The sequence below is a fragment of the Echinops telfairi genome, unplaced genomic scaffold, assembly GCF_000313985.2.
Source record: "Echinops telfairi isolate 266 unplaced genomic scaffold, ASM31398v2 ScPeMD7_1713;HRSCAF=2227, whole genome shotgun sequence".
NCBI lineage: Eukaryota > Metazoa > Chordata > Mammalia > Afrosoricida > Tenrecidae > Echinops > Echinops telfairi.
The window spans coordinates 15,800,773-15,814,648 of NW_022105611.1; the positions used below are offsets into that span (position 1 = coordinate 15,800,773).

Sequence of the window (13,876 nt, forward strand, 5' to 3'; positions counted from 1 at the left end):
TTTCCAAAACATTTTCTTTCTACTTGAACCGTTGGTATCAGCTTGTCTTTTTACCCCTCCCTCTCATTTGATTTCTTAACTGCTGCTTACATGAGTATTGAGTATAGATCCAAATAAAACGAAATCCTTGGCAACGTCAAAAAAAAAAAAGGAAGAACTATTTCAGAACATTTTCTTCTTTCTTGAACTTGTTGTTAGCTCTCATTTCCCCCAACCTCACCTGCGATGCCTCCAGGTGATTATTAACCCATTTACTGTCTCTATAGATTTACCAATCCTGGATTTCATATATCGAAAAAAGAAAGGGGGGAAAAACCACAATGACAAAATAAAACAGAAAACGTCAATAGAAAAAAAAGCAGAAAACATTGAAAACTGACACCACCTTAAAATGGGTCACAAGGAAGATCAAATGATAAAATGTTACATTTAACATAACTTCATCTGCCATAATGGACTTTATAATGCTCCCTGTCTGATAAGACTATTTACATCCTACAACTATGGTTGGACCCCTTCACCAGAGCCTTAATTCATGTGGGGACCCTGCAAATGGATTTTGGACTCCCCTTGTCATCCATAGTCTACTGTAAAGCAAGTCCCCAGAATTTAAGCTCTGATAGTGTTCCTGCTCTGGATTTGGATTTTATTATTTACAATCCTTGGATCACACTGGCTGATGTACATCTTCCATGTGGACCTAGTTGATGCCTCACTTAGATGGCTGCTTGTTTAAAGACTGGCCTTTAAGACCCCAGATGCTATTCTTTCTGAGCCGGGCACCGTCTGCTTTCTTCACCACACTTTGCTATACACCTGTATCTTCAGTGACCTCTCGTGAGGGCAAGCATCCAGTGGGGCCATGTCCTACGGACTAATTGCACTCAGATTAGGGTTCCAATTAAGTGTGCCTATGGCTCTCTCTATCTTTGAAATGGAGTTCCCGAGGGGTACAGGGCTGGGCGTCATCACCTTGAGACCAAGGGCAGTGTCCCCTTGCCCCTGCCTCAGTGCCCTCTACCCAGCACTGCTGCCCAGGGTGTGGCCACAGGGCCTGTACAGCCTAAAACATAGGGCTTGTGTAACTGCCCTCTATTCACACCAGCTTCCTGCTTCCCTTTGCAAATTACTCCAACACGCTGCTATGTGGGGGCTTGGACAAGGCCACTTTTGGACCATTTTCTTGGATCATGTGGCCAAAGCACCAGCTGCTCGTCCTTTTCCTGAATTGCAAGGTGTCTGCCTGTGTCCTGGGGGGACTCAGGGCTGCTGGCGGTTGCTGGCAGGGCAATGAGGCCCCGTGACCACCGTGCAGGGCCCAACAACCGGAACCCCCTGGATAGCACACCCGCCTAAGGGAGGAGCCAGGGCTTGTTTCCAGACCTTGCAGCGTCCTGTTTGTGACAACTCCCCTCTGCCCAGAGCCTTTGGGACAGCGTGGCACCAAGCGGAGCTGTAGGGACAGGGGCACAGGGATCAAAGGGGGCCTTGAGGAGAAACGTCTGCCTGTGCTGTTGGCAGCAGATCACCGAGCAACTCAAAGTGCCGAGGACCCACCTGACACAAAAGGATAATGAGACAAGATTTGGTGCAGTCAGCTCCGGCTCTGGGGATAAGAAATGACATGCTTGACCTTGACCCTCACTGTGCCCTGCCCATTTCCCACCAGCTCCCTGCCCTGCCCACCCACAAATAAACAAGGCATCTCAGAGCCCTTGTCTGCAGTTCCTAGTTGGCTGGCAGTCCTTGAATGTTCTAATCCATCCCCTCCCTGATGCCAGATCCCCTCCCTCAGCCTAGGGTCCCTCCTCCCCAGGAGCTGGGTAAAGGCCCTGTGGAATCACATTTGAAAACGAGGTCTCCGTGTGGATAAATGACAAATTGCCTCAAAAAATAATACGTATAACCTGTCAGTGCTGTGCTTCTTTAAAGAATCACCTAGGAAACCAACCCATTGAGACAGTAACTAGACTAATAGCTCCTTTGGGTTATGGCAAGGTGGCCTGGTGGTGTAGTGGTTATGTGTTGGGCTGCTAACTGCAAGGTCACTAGTTCGAAGCCACCAGCTGTCCCATGAGAGAAAGACGAAGGTTTCCACTCCCCAAAAGAGTTACAGTCTGGAAAACCCACAGGGGCAGTTCTACCCTGTCCGAGAGTGTGTCTATGAGTTGGCATTGACTCGATGGCAGTGAGAGTTATTGAGAGGGCTATGGAGGGGGGGTTGGGTGGAAATAGTTAATAACAATAGATACAAAAGGAAGAAAATTATCTAAAATTGATGGTGGTGGTGATTATACAACCCTTTCTAATATATTTAAACCTTTGAGTTGTATGGCATACAAATTAGAGGTCGGTAAAATGGTTACAAAAGAAATCAAACAATCAACAAGTACTTGAAAACAAAGCTGAAGTTGTGAGGAGCAGGGAAACTAGATTAATGGAAACAGAACAACCAGAATGTAAATAATGAGAATGATTGCCCATTGTGAGGACTGTAGGCCATGTCACAGAAGAACATGTGTAGAAATTATTGAACGGGAACCTAAACTGCTGGGCAAACCTTCACCAGAACAATAAAATTAACGACCACCCTACAGGTCACAGCAGAGTGAGTCAGGGGCCAACTTGATGGCAGTGAACTACAGCAGCAACCATTGAAGTTACATGCCTGTGTTAGGGGAGACCCAGTCTAAGTCCTCCTTGAGAATGTTGTCCGTTAGACTGTGTGACTGGGGACAGACTCGGGTGTCAAGTGCCTAGACTCAGATGTCTGTCTCAGTGATGTTCCAAATGACCTTGGGCAAATCACTTCACTGTCCTGGGCCTAAAAGCTTCCTTGGCAAAATGCAGCAAAACTGTCTGCTGGCAGCCTCACCAGGGCAGGATGGATGAAATGATATCTGTAGCACTGAAGATGTGCAAGGGGAGACTGGACAGTCCCTGGTGGGGTTCCCTGGGGGATTAAGGGATGGACTGGCTCCTAATGTCTCCTCCCACCTGCTTATCCTCAGACGTGGACCTGTGGGACACAGCAGCCCCACACTGTCTGGATTTTCAGAATAAAACTTTGGACTGTGTTAAGCACCCCTGGGGAAAAGTCCACCAGGCAAAGTGGGATCCTTCAGACGTCGGTGAGGGAAGGCTCACTGCATCAAAAGGGAGTGCTCCCTCCTTCGTTTGATGAAAACTAGACCACCCTCCTTCCTCTCCTTCCCGCCATCAATCCGGAGCCCAGAGAGAGGCTGTCCCTTATATGGCTGCCACAGCAGAGGGGGCCTTGCAGAGGACTGTCAGGGTGTGCCATCTGTTGGCTGTCTTCCGACATTGAATCTGAGAGTGTTGTGTTCGCAGGATGCTGACGGCTGACGCAAAGGCGAAGGGGGATCGAAGACTGGCTCTAAGTCAAGGGCGAGTGGAAGTCCTGGCTCTGCTCTTGTCACCTTGCAGCCTGGCTTGGCAAGCACCACCACCCTCAGTGACTTCTGCCTTTGGACACTAAAGGTGCCTGTTATTGCCTGCCTCCCTTGGTGACGGGTGGAGGGGATGCTGGAAAAACTGCCCAGAGTGCTTGGCACCGTCCTCTTTGGTGCCCTCTCCGTGCTCGCCACGTGCACTGAGCGCGCGCCTGCAGCAGGGACCACATCTTAGGACTCTCGAGCCCAGCTCAGCACAGTGCATCCAAGGGGAGGCACCAGCCCGGGGACTCTTTTCCCCTGGAGGAAGCAGGGCCACACTGCCCTGGGGACTTGTCCCAGTTGCACAGTCAGGGAGGGAAGAGCTAAGACGGGACCCCAGGACGCCCAGCCCCCACCACCACCACCACCCCGTAGGTGCAGCATTAGGCGAAGGCCGTGGCCCTCTGGAGCTTTTCACCACCCTTTCCATGAATGGTGGCTTGTCAGACCTGTCAGACTCTCAAAGTGTGAGCTCGTTTTACAAGCCCCGCCTGAAGCCTGAATGGAGCGAAAGCAGCATTTGTGGATCTGTTTCCCAGCTGTGGGTTTAGGGAGTTCTGCAGACGATGAACTTCCTCTGGGATCGTGCCTCACCCTCCTTCCCTGTAGAAACCTGATATTGAATAAGAGCCAGGCCCTGAGGCCCCAGGCCAAATGGCCCTGCCGGCTCCCCATTTACTAGCTCTTTGCTGCCCAAAGCAGAGGAAACAGGACACGCTGTCTTTCATCAATCCTAAGGCCCCCTTTTTTCCCTCCAAATCTCTACATCTCAGAAATGAGGATGAGTTGTAACTACTGACAGCCTTTATTTTTAGTCAGCAGACCTTAAAATGAGGGAATGTCTGGAAATCCTCTCAGCTTGTGAAATGCAGCATGACGCATCCAGGACTCGTATGACTGCAGATCGATGCTCTGTGTCCCCTGGGCGGTTTAGACACTCAAGGTTTACTTCCCCCATGAGCTCATACTTCCCTGGGCCAATGGGCCACTATTACGCAGAACGAGATCCTCCAAGAGTGGGTCTGGCCTGGTAATGCCCTTATTCCACAGAGAGGGGAAGTGGACCCAGCGGATCAGTGGCAGAGCCCAGTGAACTCTGTGAACGGGCCTGCTCCTTCTACCACCTGCTCAAAGCCAAACTTACTGCCGTCGAGTCAAACCCGACTCGTAGCGACCCTATAGGACAGAGGAGAACTGCCCCTGTGGGTTTCCAAGACTGGAACTCTTTGTGGGTCGAGAGCCTCCTATTTCTCCCTCAGAGAGGCTGGTGGTTTCAAACAGCTGACCTCATGGCGAGCAGCCGCAAGTGTAACCCACTAAGCCACCAGACCTTCTGTCGCCTCCCCCGGTGCTTTGCAGAGGTCCTCACTGAGTGGTAAGAGACAGCCCTAATGGCTACCATTCATTGAGCATGTATCACAAGCCGCAATATTCCAGAGCGCTTACTTTCTTATCAATCCTGCTCAACCTCACCAGAGGCCTGGGAGGGCGGAACCACTTATTAACTCCCTCTTATGCACGGAGAAGCTGAGGTGCAGAGAAATGCCACCACCAGACGTGACCCAGGCAGGATTTTGTCTCCAGAGAGTCAGGCTGGGCCACTCGATGGAGCACAACCTCCACCACGGAGCAGGTGACCCCAACCCAAAGCGATGCCATGACCCAGGGTACACTGGGCACTCCAGTGCCTCGAATTGCCCCAGTTACACGTGGAGTATAAACCAGGATGCGAAGGGGCAGAGAGAGGATGGACCAGGATGGTGGAGCTAAGAAAAAACCCTGTTCCCATCATCCTTGTGTGCCTGAGCGCTGTGCTGGCTGCCTCTCCACCAGACCTAGAAAAGCACCACGCCAGCAACCACAGTCCAGCCCCGGCATGAAGACCTTCATTGAAAACCCAGTGCCATGGAACAGGGACCGCTGTCAGGATCCCACTCGTTACTGCCTGTGTGCTCTCGCTCCGTCCTGACCACCGTCTGGAAAGCCCACTGTCCTAAGACCCCTTGACCAGTGAAGGCACCGAGGCTCATGTGAATTAAATGGCCTAAGGGAACCAAGCCAGAAGGTGGCAGAGCCACCAAGTCTGTTTAAGGCAGAAGCCCAGAGCCACCAAGCCGCCCCGCTCCGGCCCACTCCATTCCTAGCATATGAAATCCAGACTCCCTCGGGAGTTGTGCAGCCCTGTGCCCCACAAGGCTTCGCCTTTCTCAGCCTCTGAGTGCCGAACCTGAAGACATGGAAGCAATTCTTAGAAGTCATTTCTGCCCTGGGGACACGGCCCCGAGCCTACCTTCTTGGCTAGCATGGTAGACACAAGCAAGTAAGCACATGATTTCAATACAGTGGGGTCAAAGGGCAAAGGTGAGATGAGCAGAGGAGACCCAGGGGACCAGTCCGAGATGTCCCACCATGTAAATGATGGCTATCAAAGGATGAGAAGGTTGTAGGCAGCGAAGTGAGAAAAGGCATTCCGGCCATAAAAGACACCAGATGCCAATAAGAACAGTATTGATGGAGCACTCATTCAGTGGCACCATGTGTAAGTGCTCAGTTGCCAACTTTCCAGTTGGCAGTTCCCACCCACTCAGCAATCCCACGGGAGAAAAGGCCTGGTGAGCTGCATCCATAAAGGTGACTGTCCAGGAAATCCCGAGGGGGCAGTTTTAGCCGGTCTGATAGGGTCCCCGTGTGTCAGAATCGCACAGGGGACCCACCCTCGTGCACCCGCCATTTCAAAGGGTTTGTTAAGACAGACAGGAGTGCTGGTGGCCCAGTGGTTACAAGCTGGGCTGCTAACTACCCGGGCATCCGTTCGAAGGACGACTCCTGGAAACAGGTTCCGCCTCGGGAGCCCCCAGGGCGGTTCTACCCTGTCCCACAGGCCGGCAGGAAATGGCAGCGAGGTTCGGGGGTTTCTCGGAGGCCTCCCCGCAAGCCTGCAAGCTCGCGGGTGGCTTGCTGAGCGACCGAAGGGAAGTGGGTTTTCCTGGCGGCAATTCTTACAGGACCAGGTCACAGTGTCTCCGCTCCCAGGAGCCACCGGGCAGCTTCAAACCACCAGCCTGTCAGTGAGCAGCATCGTGCTTAACTGCTGCGCCATCCGGGCTCCTGATGAGTGAAGTTTTGTAGACGAAGGAACTGAGGCTCAGAGACGGTGAGTGACTTGCCCAATGTCACACAGCTGGTAAGTCCTGCGACCAGGATCCCGACTCCAGTCAGCTGTCTCACAAACCCATGCTCTCACCGCAACCGCAGCGCTCGCTGCCTTTGGGAAGAGGCCTGGCGTGTTGAAAGGGTCTCAAGGTTCGTCTTGTTTGCATAATTTCACTAATGGTGACTAATGGTCGCCCGCCCTTTCTCCGGGATTCTCTGAGCAGAGGGTGGAGAACCGCCAGGTCTCTGCGCCAGTGGACTCGGTCAGCAGTGAGGCAGGGCAAGGAAAAAGGTGCACAGTGCTTTTTACATGCGGACACTTCCAGGGCTTTGTGGAAGGTTCTGTGTTGTGTTGTTCTTTCTTTAGCTTAAGGAAAGTCCAGACAAACAGGGAAACTTCCCACCCCAAAGCCCCCACCACTTGAAGCAAAAGGAACGCGGATCCGGTGAGGAGAAGCCCGTCCAAGTTGAGTGGGCGCCCTGCTGGCCAGAGGCCCGGCTTCAGTCGGGAGCATTTAGTTCAGCTGGTTTGGAGGACTGGGTCAGCAAAATGCGTCCCAGGGCTGTTTGTCCCTGTCGCCTGATGACTCCCAGACACGACTTGCCAAGACGCACTCTCCCAGCAGCCCTCTCAAAGAAGTTCTCTTTGGGCAGAGCCATGTGACAGAGTGAAAGGCTCAGAGACGCACAAGGGCCTTCCCCGGAGGACCGGCACACAGAGTCAGGACGAGGGTAAGAGAGTGGGGCAGTCACAAGTCCCGTGCTCTGACCTGACCTCTTTCTCTCACACACTCTCTGAACTTACTTCCCAGTGTCTGAGACAGCAACATCTGTCCGTCAACAACCGTAACGGTGGCCAGGACCTTCTGCAGAGAGCAGGGTCCACAGAGCGGTGAAGTGTGGCCCCTCCTACAGGATAGCTCCCCATAGATGTGAAGAGCAATAAGTGAAGGAAACGTAGGAGGGGAGACGGTCGACCTCCTTCCCCTGCTCCGAAAGGCAGACAGGGTTCCGGGAGTGGCATTTGGACTGCACTTTCAAGGGAGAGGAGCGTGTTTGCCGAGCCAGAAACTGCAGGAGGTCCTCCAGAGCCAGGGCTCGGTGACTTGAGTAAGCAGGGCCGACTGTGGTGGAGAGGTGGGCTCGGATTACCTGGCTGTCGAGCCTGGTTCTACCACTTGTGGGCCCCACTCTGAACCCGTTTCCCCAGCTGACAAGTGGGAATAATAATTACACTCACCTCCTAAATTCTATCAGATTAATGAATACACATGCTTTGAGCCCTGTCTGACACTTGTCATATGCCCGAAGAATGCTGGTTAACAGTGTCACTGTGATTCCGCGTACAGCCGACTCCTGAACATCACGGCTTGGAACTCCAGGGAGCCCACTTCAATACGGATTCCTTTTCCTGTAGGTCATGTGGTTCACTCACTGCCATAGCAACAGGAGAAAAAATCCAAGTGTAAGTGGGTCCCCAGTTAAGAGCCCTGGTGGCGTAGTTGTTATAAGTTGGGCTGCGATCCGCAAGGTCAGCAGTTCAAAACCACCAGCATCCACAAGGGAGAAAGATGGGGCTTTCTACTCCTGTAAACAGTTACCGTCTCGGAAACTCACAGGGGCGGTTCTACCCTGTGCTATAGGGTCGCTATTAGTCAGCATTGACTCGATGGCTGTGGGCTTGGTTATTTTGGAACTGGGCCCGAGGTTCAAACTGGTGTTGTTTAAGGGCCAACTGCACTTACATCGAGGTTAGAAACGCGCTGGAGCCTAGGCGAAAAAAGTATCGTGGATTATACAGGATTTTGTATGGTCTGTTCATCATGCCACTCACTCACTGATATTTACTATGGTTCCAGTGCAGAAGCGGAGCGTTATGGTTGTTGATGGAGCCCACATGCTCAGCTGCTAACCACAGAGTCAGCAGTTTGAAACCACGAGCCCCTCCAGAGGAGAGAGATGAGGGTTTCTACTCCCACTGAGAGTTCCAGTCTTGGAAACCCCCTGGGGGAAGTTGTACCTTGTCCTTTCCGGTCACTGACCGTCAGACTTGACTCGATGACACTTGTTGTGTCTCCTCCTGAGGACACTGGGCAACAAGCCTTTCTCTACTTCTACCCCAGCCTGCAGAGGCTGCTCGGGGTCCCCACCCCCAGAGAGAGATTCAGAAAGAGAACTGGTCTTTTGCTTGCCTGTCGCAGCCGGTCATCTTTTCTCAAGACTTCCACTCCCACAATGACATGGCTCTGCCTCGGGAGACACGGAAGGCCTAGGCACTTCATTCGTTTCACAACGGCATTGTGTGTGTGTTCTCCGTTGCTTTCGGGGCAGGTCTTTTCTGTGGTGCTTACTGGCCCTTCCGAGCCTCCGGAGGCCCAGCCTCTGGCCTGCGGCTTTCTGTCTGTGCGCGGAAAGCTCCGGCTTGAGCAGGTGCTTCTCTACAGGAACCTTCGCAGCAGTTGCTTTTGGGGACGAAGCATTCAACAGAGCCACCCTTTGACGCTTCTTAACTTCACAGTCTCTATGGCTGTTCCTCCTTTTCTTTGCCTTCATGACTTTAAAGCGATCAAATCTGTGATCTGGCTCTCTGTTCTCCGGCTTCCAGCGTTTCGCCCCATCTTGTGGCTGCGTGTTTGGTATGGGTATCTATCTGCCATCTGCCGGGCACCGGGTGGGAACTTGAGGATGAACTCAGTCAGCTGCCTACCTGTGAAAGGCATGGCCTGCCTCCTGACTTCAGCACACGCGCCATGAACCAAAACCCTGTGCTAATCAGTCCCATCTACCACCATGACCTGGCTTGAGGACCAAAGGAGATGCAGACCACCGGGCCAACCTCCACGAAGCCCCTGAGACCCCACCTTGGCTGAGGTCTCTGGAAGTGAAAGCGCTTTGGGATGTCATTCTACCCTGCTCACTTGGTGGTCCTCATGGTTTGCTACGGACAGCAGCGAGCCACAACACCCCATTGAGCTCAGCAGGAAATATGCCAAGCTTGAGCTTGGGCTAGTCTGAAGCGTCCAGATCCAGGATGCTTTGTGGCGCTGCGATCCTGACTTCCTCCAATGACCTTAACTCCCCAAGGGACCAAATCCTGTCACAAGGGGCTTCTGACACGGGGACGAGTTCCTACTGGCCAGACTCCTGCTACTGTGCCCAGCCCCCCACTCCAGATAGGACACAGATGCCAGTGCCCCTCCAGATCCCATTCAAGCTGGGACCCATGGGCACACTCACCACCCTCCCACCCACATGCCTGCCATGTGTGAACCAACATACCTCCTGGTCAGACCCAGGAAGATATGAGCGTATTTTGCACCTGAAACTCGCTCAGCCAAAGATCTTCACTCTTCTCCTTCGTCTATTCTAACGTGCCAAATCTCCCAAATTCTTTCAGCTTTAGCTCAAATGCCCTGCCTCAGGCACACTTTCTTTGAGCTCTCCCTCCTGGGCTGGGACAGCAGCGGCCCACCAGGTCCTTTCTAAGAACCAGGCACCATACTGAGTTATTTGCATACATACATTTCTTGTCATCCTCACACGGGTCTCTGGAAAAGGGTTATGATCTTCCTCCTGTAGATGTGAAAGGAAAAATAAGCTTTCTACTCCCAAAAAGAGTCTCAGAAACTGCCCCGGAACTCACAGGGGCAGTTCTATCCTGTCCTATCCAGTCTGAATCCACTCAATGGTAGTGAGTCTGCTGGTTTATTTGTTCTTGGTAGATGAGGAAACTGAGGCTGAGGGTGTGAAGTGAAACTTTGTCCCAGAGGTCAGAGAGCTGGGAAGAGACTGAGTCAGGATTTGAGCCTGGAGTAGATACTGACCACTGTGCGTCCCACTGGACGTGAGCACTTGTTTCTTGGAACAACCCTGGCTTTTGACTAGTTCCTTCGGTCTGAATAATTTCCCAGACAGTCTCGGGCTCGGCAGGCTCGGCTCGGGTTCCAGCATCGTCATCGAGGGAGTGGGGAAAGGGCCGCTTGGTCCTCTTGGTGGCTCTCCAGGAAGTGCAATGTCACCAGCGTCACTACAATGGGTTCTTTTCCTGGAGCCTGCTCCGCACACCCTCGGTCCTTGTGCAGGGTGCCTCTTTAGCGTTCCTGGGCTCCGCTTCAGAGGATCGATTGTCTGCAGGTGCAAGTCAGCAATTTGTGGTTTCCCGACAATGCCTCTGTGTTCTATTCTGGAACTTGGCCTGTTTGCACTTCCCTCATCCGGCAGGGCCCAGCCCCAGGGTCTGGACTAGCCTTTTGCCTGGTGACCTGGAGCTACTCTGACTGAGGCCTGGGACCGGGTCTGCTGCAGGGTGGAACAGGAGGCCCATCTCTGCTATCCGAAAGATGAAACCAAGCAAAACTGTAGATCATTATGGTCCAATCTCCTTCAATGTGCATTCCAAGTCTTTATCGGGCTATTGATCGAGAGGGAAGAGGGATGAAAGGGGACTGGAGTGGCGGGGCATAACCCCGCTCAAGTACTGCCTGTCCTTTTTAGGGGACACTATTGACATTTCAAATGTTCAAAACCCTTTGACACAGCACTTCCAGTACTAGGAATTGATCTTCAAGAGATGACTGCACATTATGCCAAGATATATGAGTATGCACAAAACTATTTGCTCTTGTATTGTTTATCATATATATATTTTTTAAAAGGCAAGAGTTGGTCAGCATTCTGAATGACCGTGGGGGGCTGATTAAATACAAAGTTATTGTTTCACCACACCGTACATGATTCTGAGTCCTGGCGACCCAGGTGTGTCATCACCCTGGTGGTACAGATGGTGAGCATGCTCAGCTGCTAACCAAAAGGTTGGAGTTTCAAGTCCACCGAGAGGTGCCTTGGAAGAAATGGCTGAGGATCTACTTCTGAAAACTCAGCCAGGCCAAACCCCATGGAGCTTCACATGGAAGAAGCACACTGGCCTGTGGGGGCCACGGGTTGTCAGTAATCAAGTCCACATCCAAAGGAGGGCGTGGTCTCAGAGCTTCAATGGTGAGCACCCGGCTTGCAGAAGGCTAGGGATGACATGACAGTGGAAGCCCCAGATCCATTTGCAGCATCCCCACATGGCTTAGGCCTCTGGTGCCCTGTGACCGTCGTCCAGGACTGGGAAGGGCCTGGCGAGCAGACGGACAGTGAGCGCTGTAAGGTTATTACGGCAGATGTCTAGTTATAGGGTACAGCATAACCCCTTGACATTCGATCTCCCTTCTGACCCATGTAAAAGTTTCCATTTTGAATATTTTCTGTTTTCTTATCAATTGAGGATCTTCTCTGTTTTGTCTAGTTATTGTTGTTGCCTCTTTGTTTTTTGAGCGTTTTGCTTTCTGGTGTGTTTGGGATGATTTTCTGTATATGACATTCAGAATAAGTAAAGCTATGGGCACAGTAACTACAGTAATAATTACCCAAGGGCATCACAGGGGAGGGGAGGGGCGGGGGGAGGGGGGAGCCGACAACGATGAGCATGGGAAGGAATTGTCCTGACATTGATTGTGGTGATGACTGCATGATTGGATGGTTAGACTGTCTGATATGTGAAGTCTATGTCAGTAAAGCTGTTTTGACAAGAACAGTATGGAGCACACTTTGACCTGGGCGCACGTGGGGGCAGCAGGACAGTGAAGGCGAAGCAGTGCCGGATGCTTGCTGCCAGAGGAAACCAGTCTCTAACAACCAAAGGTTCCGTAGGCGCAATTGGACGGCGGTAATCTAGAAAGATTGTCGTGAGGTCGTATGAAGGAGCCACGTAGGAGGGCCGTGTCTCGTGTCATGTATCTGTCCAGGACAGTGCACAAACATCTGTCCTAGCTGGCTCTCACAAACTGCTTTCTTACTGCAAACAGTAGGGAATTTGGGGACAGCTGCAAACAGTGTTCCCTGGTAGCAGTAAACAAGGGCAGTACGGGCTGAGATCCGGAACTCTGTCAAGGCTATGAGAAATCCAAGCGTGGGAATGGCGAACTTATCTGGGAACACTGCCAGTATTTAGTAGATAAGAATAGAGCGCTGTGGTCTGTCAGGGCTGCAGTTTGTACCGTCTCTGGCTGTATCTATTTGGTGCTGCAGTCCTGTAGTGCGTGTGCGTGTGTGTGTGTGTGTGTGTGTGTGTGTTTGGTTCTTTGTTCATTCTCCCTACTCGGAAACCGCGGCATCATAGAAGACAGGAGAGAGAGTACAAGAAAGGAGTCAGACACATTTATGGTCGCATGCTCACCTCAGCCCCTCGTGATGGTCCCCGTGGCGGTGGGAGAAGAGAAGAGCGCGTCTTTACTATCCTGGGACATTTATAGGTAGCCATGAGACATGCGTATTCAGTAGTTGCATCCATTGCAAGGTGGGTGGAATCTACAGTAAGGTCCCTGAGCTCCCAGGTGAGGAAACCTCATACCTGCACTGGGGGAAGGGATGAGGGGGGCAGGTGACACGGTGGGAGGAGAGAGCAAGAGGCTGTCTGCTTCTGCAGGGAGATGTAATCAACCATGTGCTCACTTTAAGGCAGCATAGCTGTTGGGGGAGAATCTGTGGGAATGCTATTTAAAGCAGGATAATATACTTGGACTTCATCTCTAACCTAACCAAAGTGGTGGCTTTCCCACTGTGGAATACTAGCTTTCCAGATTCCCTCTGTTATAAGTTAGGGAAGATGGTCCTTGTCATATTTCCCGCTGTTAGTATCTCACACCTTGAGAACACCTACCCTGAGATGGCCAACATGAACCAGATAGGGCCTGACTCAGATCCATGCATAAAACACTCCTCTTAGTAAGTAAGAAAATGGAGGAGAGTAGTATCTTAACTGAGTCCCAGAATTCCTCTCTGGGAAGGAATTGCCATGGTTCTCACAGCTGGATAAGCTCTTGGGTCAGGAAAGACCATGAATAGGAAATGCTCTGAAACGACTTTGGATGGAGGGAAAAAAAAAAAGCTACGGGAGCATTTTCATCCTCTGTCACTATGACATGAAGGTGCTGCTCTCTTCTTACAAGGTAGCTAAGGTCCTCACTTCATCTAGCACCTGGGAGTGCACCTGGTGGTGGGCAGCGCAGCCCTCACACACCTTGGCCTCTGTCTCCCAGCTCACCTGCATCTCCCAGCCCTCATCCAACCCAGCAAGGCAGTGACCTCTCCAAGGATCAGATTACTGAGCAGGTAAAGCAGCCCATGGAAATGCTGGACCTTGTTTGCTAAGGCCCTGGCCAGGGTCACATCAGTGCCACATCTGAAAACCTCAGAGTTGGCAGACCCACCCCAGCAACTGGCAC

The 13,876-nt window shown here is 52.0% G+C and overlaps 1 pseudogene; it reads right to left on the reverse strand.

Moving 5' to 3' along the window:
• Nucleotides 1–8,895: 8,895 nt before the first annotated feature.
• Nucleotides 8,896–9,540, reverse strand: LOC115870492 (annotated as a pseudogene).
• Nucleotides 9,541–13,876: the final 4,336 nt, after the last annotated feature.